A 10,567-nucleotide genomic window follows, 5' to 3' on the forward strand; every position below is an offset into this window, starting at 1 on the left:
CATATAAGATGATTTGTGTTAATGAAATGCATTTTCATGTTCTAGGCAAAATAATTAGCAGTATAGCCTAAAAATTCTTATTAGGGCTCTCTGGCTTTGCAGAATCCAATAAAAAATTCAGAAACAAAAAAAAAATACTCCTTATAACTGTGTCCTGTTTTTTAAAACTTAATCCTTTATTTTAGAAATCACCCAAAGTCACAGGGTAACCTAGCAGTTTGAAGTTTAAAACGCCCCCATTTCTCTTCCCTTTCATCTGTAATCCATAGTGAAGAAACAATAAATTCCTGAGCTGGAGACTTCCTCCAGTCTCTTCAGGAGCATCGAGGAATGGAGCTATTGCTAAGGTTACCAAATCAGCCTAACAATTTAAACTTACCAAAAATCTCAGAGATCAAATATTGCTAGGTATGTTAAATTATTGGCTTTTTTGAAGTTTTTAATTGAATCACTATGAGATACAGAGTTACAAAGCTTTCATGACCAGGTTTTCAGGCATACAATGTTCCAAAACCCATCCCTCCACCAGTGTCCATTTCCCACCACAAATGACCCGGGGGAAACTCCTGTCACTGCCCCTCCCCTAGCCTGCCTTTATGGCAGGCGCTTTCCTTCTCTCTCTCTTAATTTTGTAGTCAAATACTTAATTTAAATTATGTAGCACATAATAATTATTTGAACCAGAGTGAGAGCATAGCCGGTAGGGTGTTTGCCTGTACATGGCCAACCTGAGTTTGAGTCTTCCACCCCTCTCGGAGAGCCCGGCAAACTACCAAGAGTATTCTGCCCGCACGGCAAAGCCTAGCAAGCTACCCATGATGTATTCGATATGCAAAAAAAAAAAAAAAAACCAGTAACAACAAGTCTCACAATGGAGATGTTACTGGTGCCCGCTCAAGAAAATTGATGAACACGATGAACAACGGGAGGACAGAGTTATAGTGACAGTGCTATAATAATTATTTAATAATATAACATAAATTATTGTATTATATAACTAACTACAAGTTATATACTTAACTTTATAGTCATATAATTAAAATAGTAAAGATTTTTTTAAAACGACAATGTCTTCCAAATGGATCTTAATTTATATAAAAGCAAATATCATGCAATGTTTTATTATTCCATTCTTTTCATGGAATGATTATTCCTGAGCACTTCCCTTGCTTCCTATCCAAAATTTTCCTTAGAGTCTAGTTCTGGGAAGCCTTGTTCCACCAAAGTTCTCACAAAACAATAGCTTACTTATTAATTTCAACATCATAATTGTAAAACTTTCAAGACAAATTTAAATCAATTACTTTAACATACATACTAACAATTTAATTTAAAATGGTGATTACAATTAATTATCTTGATTTATTTGATTTGTTCTTTAATGAAACTGCAAGGAAAGACAGCTTCCAGGCTGCTCCCATATTAAAGTGGCCTCTTCCAGTTAGTATCAGGGCTAACTCTTCACAAGTAAACCCTAAGTTCTCCAGGGTATGGCTGGCTTGCTCTCCTTTCAACTTCACTAAGTAGCTGGGTGGAGTCCTCAGTCTAGTCATCCTAGAATCATTAAAAATATATCAAAAACCAGATAGTTCTAAATATTGGTACATGACACTTCACAACTGAACTCCAGCTTGTCCTAAGGGCCTTTAATTTTTATTTTAACCTGGCTTTAACGTTCCAGTATTTCAAATATACACAGATACAGTGACTAAAAAGATAGTCTCTCTCTCTCTCTCGCTTGCTCTCTCTCTCTCTCTCTCGCTCTCTTGCTCTCTCTCACACGCACGCACACACACAGATTTGAGGGGCACTTCAAATATTTTTTATTGCATTGAATCACCATGAGATACACAGTTACAAAGTTTCTCATGATTGGGTTTCAGTCATACAATGTTCCAACACCCATTTCTTCAGCAGTATGCCAGTATGCATGTTCTCCATATGTCTTCCTTCCCCCCATCTGCCTGCCTCTATGGCAGACCACTCTCTCTCTCTCTCTCTCTTTCTTTCTTTCTTTCTTTAACACCCCCCCTCAGTTCCTGTGGGCAGACACTGGGACACTCCCTCTCTGCCTGTGGGAGTGTGGGAGCCTCACTGGAGGCAGGTCAAGGTGAGCCTAATGAGTCTGTGCAGAACTGGAACTTGTACCTGGACCGACCGTCCTTATGTCTGATGTCTTCTCCATAGATTGGCTGTCCAACCCATGGTCCTCTGCATTGCTCTAGGATGGGAAGAAGGAAAAAGGAAAGAATAAAAGAAAAAGAGGAGAAAGGGAGAGGGGAGCACGGTAGGAGGAAATGAAGGAGGGAAGAAAGGAAGATAGAGAAATAAAGGAAGAAAGAAAAAGCATAAAGAAGTGCAGCACTGGATTATGGATTCCGAAGTTTCGGCTTTTATATGATGTTCTTTGTCATTTTAAAGGTCTTCAGGTACCTCTAACTGTACTGAGCACATTCTGTGCCATCAGTGTGTCTCCAAGCTCGTGGTAATTACCAGTGTGTGGTTGTGAAGTAGAAAAGTGACGTTTCGAGGAACAAAGAGTTGCACACTCGTAATTCTTGATCTCCCATATAAGGTGTAGTGGTGGACTATGGCAGCAATGAACATTTCTATGCAGAATGTTTCTGTCTCTGCTGTCTTAAATCACATGAAATTTTACCAACAAAGCAATCACCACTGTTTTCCAGAAGATAATGAGCTTCACATGAAAGAACATCCCCATTTGCTAGATGGGCTCAGATCCTCCTTTGGTGTTTAATAAAATATCAGGAGGCTATACATGGCAAAGAACAGGGGCACGTTGATGATGACCAAATGCACGCAAGCTCTCTGCAAGCTGAATGTTCCTTCACATAGATGTTGCACGTCTCACAGATCTCAGAGGTGGTTGTGGTGGCCAGTCTGATCGTGACATACTGTAGCACAACCCCCTTGCACCAGGGCAGCAGAATTTCTCCCATGGAGCACGGAAGGAAGCAGAAGAAGGGAAGTGAGGACTTGTGCTTCTCTTTGCCTTTCCCCATGACTTTAGGTTGAAAACAGCTCTTCAGGAAGTTGACTAGGAAGCTCGTGAATTTGTAGAGGACATAGGCCTCCTATCACTACCATAAGGTGTCCACATATTTGGTGATACTTCAGAGACACCCAGCTGTGTGACATGTGGGTGTGACATGGGCAACATCCTGATGATGGGCCTCTGGAACTTAGGCTTCGTGTAGGGCACCAAGTGCTGCAAGTTCCCCCAAGGGACATGAGGATGGTGACCATACAAGGATCCCCAAAATGAACCACACTTTGGTGTGGAAACTGACTTCCAGAGTCTGCAGCTGCCACACACAGGGACATGGCCACGACTATGGGCCATGAGAGGGTCAGCACTGCAGCGTTAGGCTGCATTCAATTGCCTCCAGTTGTTTTTTTTTTTCATTTGTTTTGCGGCCACACCCTACAGTGCCCTGGGTTGACCCTGGCTCTGCATTTTAGAGGTCTCTCCTGGAGGCCTCAGGGACACCTGGGGTCTCAAGGATTGAGCTCCGGTTGGTCTTGTGCAGGAATCTGGCCTTTGCCCGTAGTTCTTGCACATGCACACACGCGCTAAGCATCCTTTTGCTATTATGCACCTCTTTGGAGCGAGGGGAGAGAGCAGACAGCAATATCGGTCAGGCAAGACCATTGATTGAATATGATGTGGTCAATTTCATTGTGGAATCATCCACTGGGAGACTCCCATATCCAACGTTTAGATTTAGCCTTCTGCAATTGTGAGATACCATAGATGGTCTTGGTCGACATGATGAACTCGGACAATCTCTCACCCTGTTCGTTCCATTCTAGGCCATGTGTCCTGATGTGGAGTTCTTCGGCTGATCTTCTCGGTCCTATCTTGGTATTAAAATCACTGACAATGATCTTGTAGAAGGTGTGGTCTTCTTTATAGAACTTCTCCAGCCACATCTGTTTAAGTGTAATTGTCCAATTCGGGTTGTTAGGCATTCGAATGAATCAATGTTTATGGCCAAGTTTGTGTTGACAAGGACACTGACAAGACCGACGCCTCTTTTGTCACATGTTCTGAGGAACAGCTCTTCCCCAGTGTCAAAAATGGCATGATGTGATTGATGCCTTCTCGTCTCGGTCAGACCAATGATGTTCTACTTGATTTTTCGCGCCTGCACCATCAGGTCCTCGATGGATGCATCTGATGCCAGCATACGTGCACTGAAAGTACAGTCATTTTTGTCCTTCTTCATTTTGGCAGCCTATTTTGGCCCTGAGATTTTATCAGCCCAGCCTCTTCTTCCTCATCTTTTGATATGTGCCAGTTTTGTAGTGTAAAGTGCTATCTCATTGTTTTGATTTCCATTCCCATAATGATTACTTATGTATAGCATTTTTTCATATGCCTTTTGATCATTTGTATGTCTTTGAAGAAGTTTCGTTTTATCTCTTCTCTCCATTTGTTTATGGGGTTGGATTTTTCCCATGGTTCTATCAGTGCTTATATGCATCTTGGATATTAACAATTTATCAAATGAATGATGGTCAATTATCTTCCAGTTTGGGGGGAATCTTTGTGTTTTTGTAACAGTTTTCATTCAGATAAGTTGTTTTGATATTGTCCTGCTTATCTGTGTTTCTGTTTGCTTGGCCAGTGGCAGTTGGCTCCTTAAAGATGCCTCTAGCTTCAAGTGTCCGTAAGTGTTCTTCTGACTATGTTTTTTTGGGTATTGAGGTACTTAACCATTTTGATTTGACTTTTGTACATGGTATTAGAAAAGGTTCTGATTTCTTTTCTTTTTTTTTTTGCATTGACCAACTAGTTTTCCCAGCACCATTTGTGGAAGAAGTTCTCATGCTCCACCTAAGATGTTTTGCTTATTTACTCAAGATTAGCTGTCCATATACGTGAGGATCTGTTCCTGGGTTTTCAGTTCTATTTCACTGGTCTTAATGTCTGTTTATTATTTTACATACCAAGGTCTGTGGTGTTATTCTAATACCACACTGCTTTAATTACTACAGCTTTGCAGTATAGTTGAGATTGCGCAGAGTGATTCTTCCAGTTTTCTTTTTCCCTAGGATTTCTTTGGCTATTTTTGGTGGGGATTTGTCAGTCCATATAAATGTCAGGAACATTCAAGGGGCAATTTTTATAAAGAAGTGAATCTACAATGATTTATTGAATCATACAATTTCATTGAATCTGTATAATGCTTTGGAGGATTATTGCCATCTTGGCTACATTAATCCTTCTAGTCTATGAACAGATTGTATTCTCACTGGTGTGAGGTGGTATGTGTCCTTGTTGTCTTGATTTGGATTTCTCTGATAAGTGATGTTGAGCATTTTTTTGTTTGCCTACTGCTCATCCACCTATCTTCCTCTGAGAGGTGTCTTTTCTCTAGCCTACTGCTTTATCATTCAATTCTCTTGTTTCTAGGAGGGTTTTTTTTTTAGGTAGAGTGTTCAGAGCTTTTAAGTACAGTATCATGTAATTTGCAAATCAAGAGAGCTTGACTTTTTATCTGGTTACCTTAATATCTTCTTGCGTGATTACTATGGCATGAACTTCCAGTACAATATTGAATAGAAATTGTGAGAAAGCCCATCCTTTTCTTGTGCCTCATCTGAAAGGGAAGGCTTTTAGTTTTCCTCCATGCAGTACTATGCTTTCTATGGATTTGTGTTAAATGGTTTTAACTATATTGAGGGAAATTTCTCCAACTCCATTTTTTTATTGAGAGTTTTTAATCATTAATGGATGTTGGATTTTGTCAAATGTGTTCCCTGCACCTATTGATAGGTTCATATAATCTTTATTTTTCAGGGCTACTGGTTTGTAGTTTTCCTTTTTTGTGCTGTCTCTGACTGCTTTTGGTATCAGGGTGATTGTTGGTTGCCCTGTGGAAACAAAATAGCAGGATTTTGCTGCTGGACAGGATGGGAGATCTAAGAGAGCTCCTCACTCCTTTGACCTTTCTAAGCTATTACACAAATTCTGGAGCTTTTTCTACTGGGATCTAAGCAGATAACATCCTCTTCTATGCCTGGTGAAGGCTGTTCGTGGAAACACGAACCCATTTCATTGGGGAGCAAATGCCCTGGTTGCCTCATTTCCTGCTGCAGACCCGTTTTCCAGACCTCACAGTTCCATGGATTCACTCACTGCTCTAAAGATTCCTACTTCTCCAGCACCAACGCTCAGGTCTCTTGGCCGCATGCGCTCATCCAAACACTCATACAGGCTTTTCTTGGTAAGTGTTTGTCTAATATTACTGTGGTTACATTTGTGGCTCCTTTTTGGCTATTATTTGCATGGGAATTTTTTTTTTAATTTTTATTAGTGGAACACCATGAGGTACAGTTGTAGACTTACAAATTTTTGTGCTTGGATTTCAATTATACAATGATCAAATACCCATCCCTCCACCAGTACCCATTTTCCACCACCATGGGTCCTGGTATCCTTCCCACCCCCCATCCCCCCATAGCCCCATCCCCCCCCCCCCCCCCCCCGTCTTTGTGGCAGAGCATTCCCTTTTATTCTCTCTCTCTCCTTTTGGGTGCTGTGGTTTGCAAAAGAGGCATTGAGTGGCAATCATGTTTGGTCTATAGTCTACTTTCAGCATAATTCTCCCATCATGGGAAATCTTTTTCCATTTTTTTGACCTTTGTGTGTCGCTAGAGCTGGAGAATTTCTTTAGACAATATAAAGTAGGTTACTGGCTTTTGTGTGTTTTTAAAAATTTAGCACAGCGGTAGGGCATTTGCCTTGCATGCAGCCAACATGGCCAACCCGAGTTGGATTCCTCTGCCCCTCTCGGAGAGCCCGGCAAGCTGCGGAGAGTATCTCGCCTGCACGGCAGAGCCTGGCAATCCACCCGTGATGTATTCGATATACCAAACACAGTAACAACAAAATCTCCAATGGAGACGTTACTGGGCCCGCTCGAGCAAATCGACGAACAACGGGAGGGCCTTTTTTTTTTTAATGTATTTGGCCATTTATGTTTTTTTATGGGGAAGAGTAAACTTATATTAAAAGTAATTGCCACTGGGGACAGAGTCCGTATTGCCCTTAAAAAATAATCCTCTGTCCAGAGCAATGACTCAAATGGCTTGAGAGCATGTTTTGCCATGAATCTCCTGTGCTGGGTCCCTGGCACTGCTTGGCCCCCAAAGGTCCACAGGAAGTCCCCAAGCAAATAACTGGGAGTCACTCTCAGGTACCACTGAGAATGGCCCAAATATCAGAAAGGGAAAAATGTTATTTCTGTCTCACTTTTCTTGGGTTTTGTATTTTTCTTACTGCCTTTGTTCTCTGTAGGTGTATGTTAGCACAGTGTGAATCCCTTATTTTATTCTGTAAATACATTATAGTTTTTTGTTTGTTTGTTTCACAGATAAAGTATTTTCTAGTGTTATGGTGACATGGTTAACCTGAAGTCGGCTTCAATCACAATTTGTTTCTTTAGTGCTTGACTTCCCAACGCTGTTATGGATGTAACAATATATTGAGAGCACTATTATTCAATACAGTTTTGATAGCTGCTGCCACAGAAATTAAGCAAGAAAAAAATTTAAATTTGTGTTCAAATTGGCAAAGAAATCAAATTCACTGTTTACAAATGACATATCAAGAACCCTAAGACTGCATAACCAATCATTCACTAAACACTCCTAGAAGCAATAAATCTTTACAGGAAAGTTGCAGCTTACGAAAGCAAACAGGAAAATCTTTTGTGATTTTATATGTAAACAATGATAAAAGAGTGATTTAATTTAAAAATCCTGCTTATAGTTATGAAAAACATTAGGTAATGTGTAATCAATTTTTAGAAAGGAGGTGAAAGATTTACTTATTAAAACCTACAAAGCACTGTTAGGAATTTCGTATGTAGGAACCCAAAAAGGCTCCTCTGAAAAACTCCTCAAAACAATATATTTATATAGTAAAGTAGCAGGCTACAAAACCAGTGCACAGGATTCTAATTTATTCTTACATGTAAACAAACAAACAACAACAAAAAAAAAACCCAAATCCAGAATAGAAATAAACCCGATTGCAATCATGTAAAAAACAGAAACCCCTTAGTTTCACAAAGGAGGTAAAAGACCTATTTAGTGAAAACTGCAAAACTTCTGAAAGGAATTTAAAATGAACTAATGTAATAGAAAAATATTCTTGGTTTAAGGATCATAATAATTGCCATCTTGAAGATGACTATCTTAACTCAAAGTAGTTTACAGAAACAGCAATTGTGAAAAAAATTTCCATGGCATTATTCAAGGACATGGAGTAAATTTTTCTAAAATTTGCATTAAGCTACAAAACTCCTGACATAGCCAAAGCAATCTTGAGGAAAAATGGGAGGCATTGTGTCCCCAGACTTTAAATTCTGACACAAAGCTTTAGCAATCAAAATTGGTTGGTACCGGAAGAAAAAAAGTCTCTTCTCAATGGCATAGGATTGAGAAGTCAGGGAGAAACCCTCAGATGAATAAGCAATTTATTTATGAAGAAGTGCATGAATTGGAGCAAGGAAACCTCTTTAGCCAATGATTACGGGAAAACTAGATAGTCACAATTAAAAAAATGAAATTAGGTGCAAGCCTTCATCATACTTGGGTCTGGAGTGACCCTGTGCTTTCCCACAGTGCTTGCAATTATGAAACGTTGTGAGATCTTGACCTGCTCCATTCAGAGTAAGGTGTTAGAAATCTCAGACAATCGTGAAAAATAAGAAAAAGAATAAAACAGAAGCAATAAGGGAAAAATAGACCCCTCTTTCACCCTGTAAACCAAAATCAACTCAAGTAAATTAAAATATTTATATTGCACTTGAATCTTGAAAAATCCATTGGAGAAACATAGGCAAGACTCTCCAAAATCATGACCACAGTGAAGTCTGAAATGTAAGAACTCAAGTGGCAAAGGTAATAAAAACAGAAACGGAACTATATCAAACTAGAACACTTCTGCATTCTGTGAGCAATGTGCCCTACAATTAAAAGACATTCTGCTGATTGAAAGGATTTTGAGACCATACGCAAGGTAAAGGACTAATATCTAAGATACATAAAGTGCTCTTAAAGATCTCCATCACTACATGCAAAAAAATGGGCTCAGAACTCTGCCTAACACCATGTACAAAAGTAAGATCAAAATGGATTAAAGACCTCAACATCAGACCAGAAACCATAAGGAACATTGAAGACAAAGTTGGCAAAACCCTCCATGACATTGAAGCTAATGGTATCTTCAAAGATGCCACGCCACTGACTGAGCAAGTGAAAACAGAGATAGATAAATGGGACTTTCTTAAACTAAGAAGCTTCTGCACCTCCAAAGAAACAGTGACCAAAACACAAAGACAGTCTACAGAATGGGAAAGAATATTCGCCGAATACACATCTGACAAGGGGTTGATATCAAGGATATACAAAGTACTGGTTGAACTCCACAAGAAGAAAACATCCAACCCCATCAAAAAATGGGGCAATGAAATGAACAGAAACTTTCTCAAAGAAGAAATCCAAATGGCAAAAAAGCACATGAGAAAATGCTCTACATCATTAATCATAAGGGAGATGCAGATCAAAACCACAATGAGATACCATCTCACACCTCAGAGACTGGCCCACATTCAAAAGAACAAAAGCAATTGATGCTGCCACAGATGTGGCGAGAAAGGGACACTCCTTCACTGCTGGTGGGAATGCCGACTAGTTCAGCCCTTTTGGAAAACAGTATGGACGCTTCTCAAAAAATTAGAAATTGAGCTCCCATTTGACCCAGCAATACCATTCCTGGGAATATATCTCAGAGAGGCAAAAATGTATAGTCGAAGTGACATCTGCACTTGTTTGTTCATTACAGCACTCTTTACAGTAGCCAGAAACTGAAAGAAATCTGAGTGCTCAAGAAAAGATGACTGGTTAAAGAAACTTTGGTACATCTACACAATGGAGTACTTTGTAGCTGTTAGAAAAGATGAAATCATGAAATTTACACACAAGTGGTACAACATGGAAAGTATCATGCTAAGCGAAATGAGTCAGAAAGAGAGGGTTAGGCATAGAAAGATTGCATTCATCTGGGGGATATAAAATAACAAAATATGAGATTAATACCCAAGAATAGCTGAGATCAACACCAGGAGGATTACTCCATAGCTTAGAGGCCAGCCGGGTATTCTAGGGGATAGGGCAGTTCAGATAGAGAAGGGAGCACCAAATGGAGGGTGTTTGGAGGATCCTCCCAGGAGGGGAGATGCATGTTGAAAGTAGACTATGGACTGAACATGTTTGCCACTCAATGCCTCTTTTGCTGACCACAACACACATAAGAAGAGAGAGAACAAAAGGGAATGCCCTGCCACAGTGGCACGGGGGGATGGGGGGATGGGGGGGAGGGATATTATCCATGGTAGTGGAAAATGGGCACTGGTGGAGGGATGGGTATTTGATCATGGTATGACCGAAACCCAAGCACAAAAATTTGTAAATCTACAACTGTACCTCATGATGTTTCACTAAAAAAAAAATAAATAAATAAACTCTCCAT

At 39.9% G+C, this 10,567-nt stretch overlaps 1 non-coding gene across 1 annotated transcript; it reads left to right on the forward strand.

Moving 5' to 3' along the window:
- The first annotated feature begins 8,606 nt into the window (after nt 1-8,606).
- LOC130017481 (small nucleolar RNA SNORA9) lies at nt 8,607-8,733 on the forward strand. The gene has a single exon (XR_008791418.1). It is a non-coding gene; the product is annotated as a small nucleolar RNA SNORA9 (small nucleolar RNA).
- Nucleotides 8,734-10,567: the final 1,834 nt, after the last annotated feature.

The sequence above is a fragment of the Sorex fumeus genome, unplaced genomic scaffold (genome assembly GCF_029834395.1).
Source record: "Sorex fumeus unplaced genomic scaffold, SorFum_2.1 ptg000197l, whole genome shotgun sequence".
NCBI lineage: Eukaryota > Metazoa > Chordata > Mammalia > Eulipotyphla > Soricidae > Sorex > Sorex fumeus.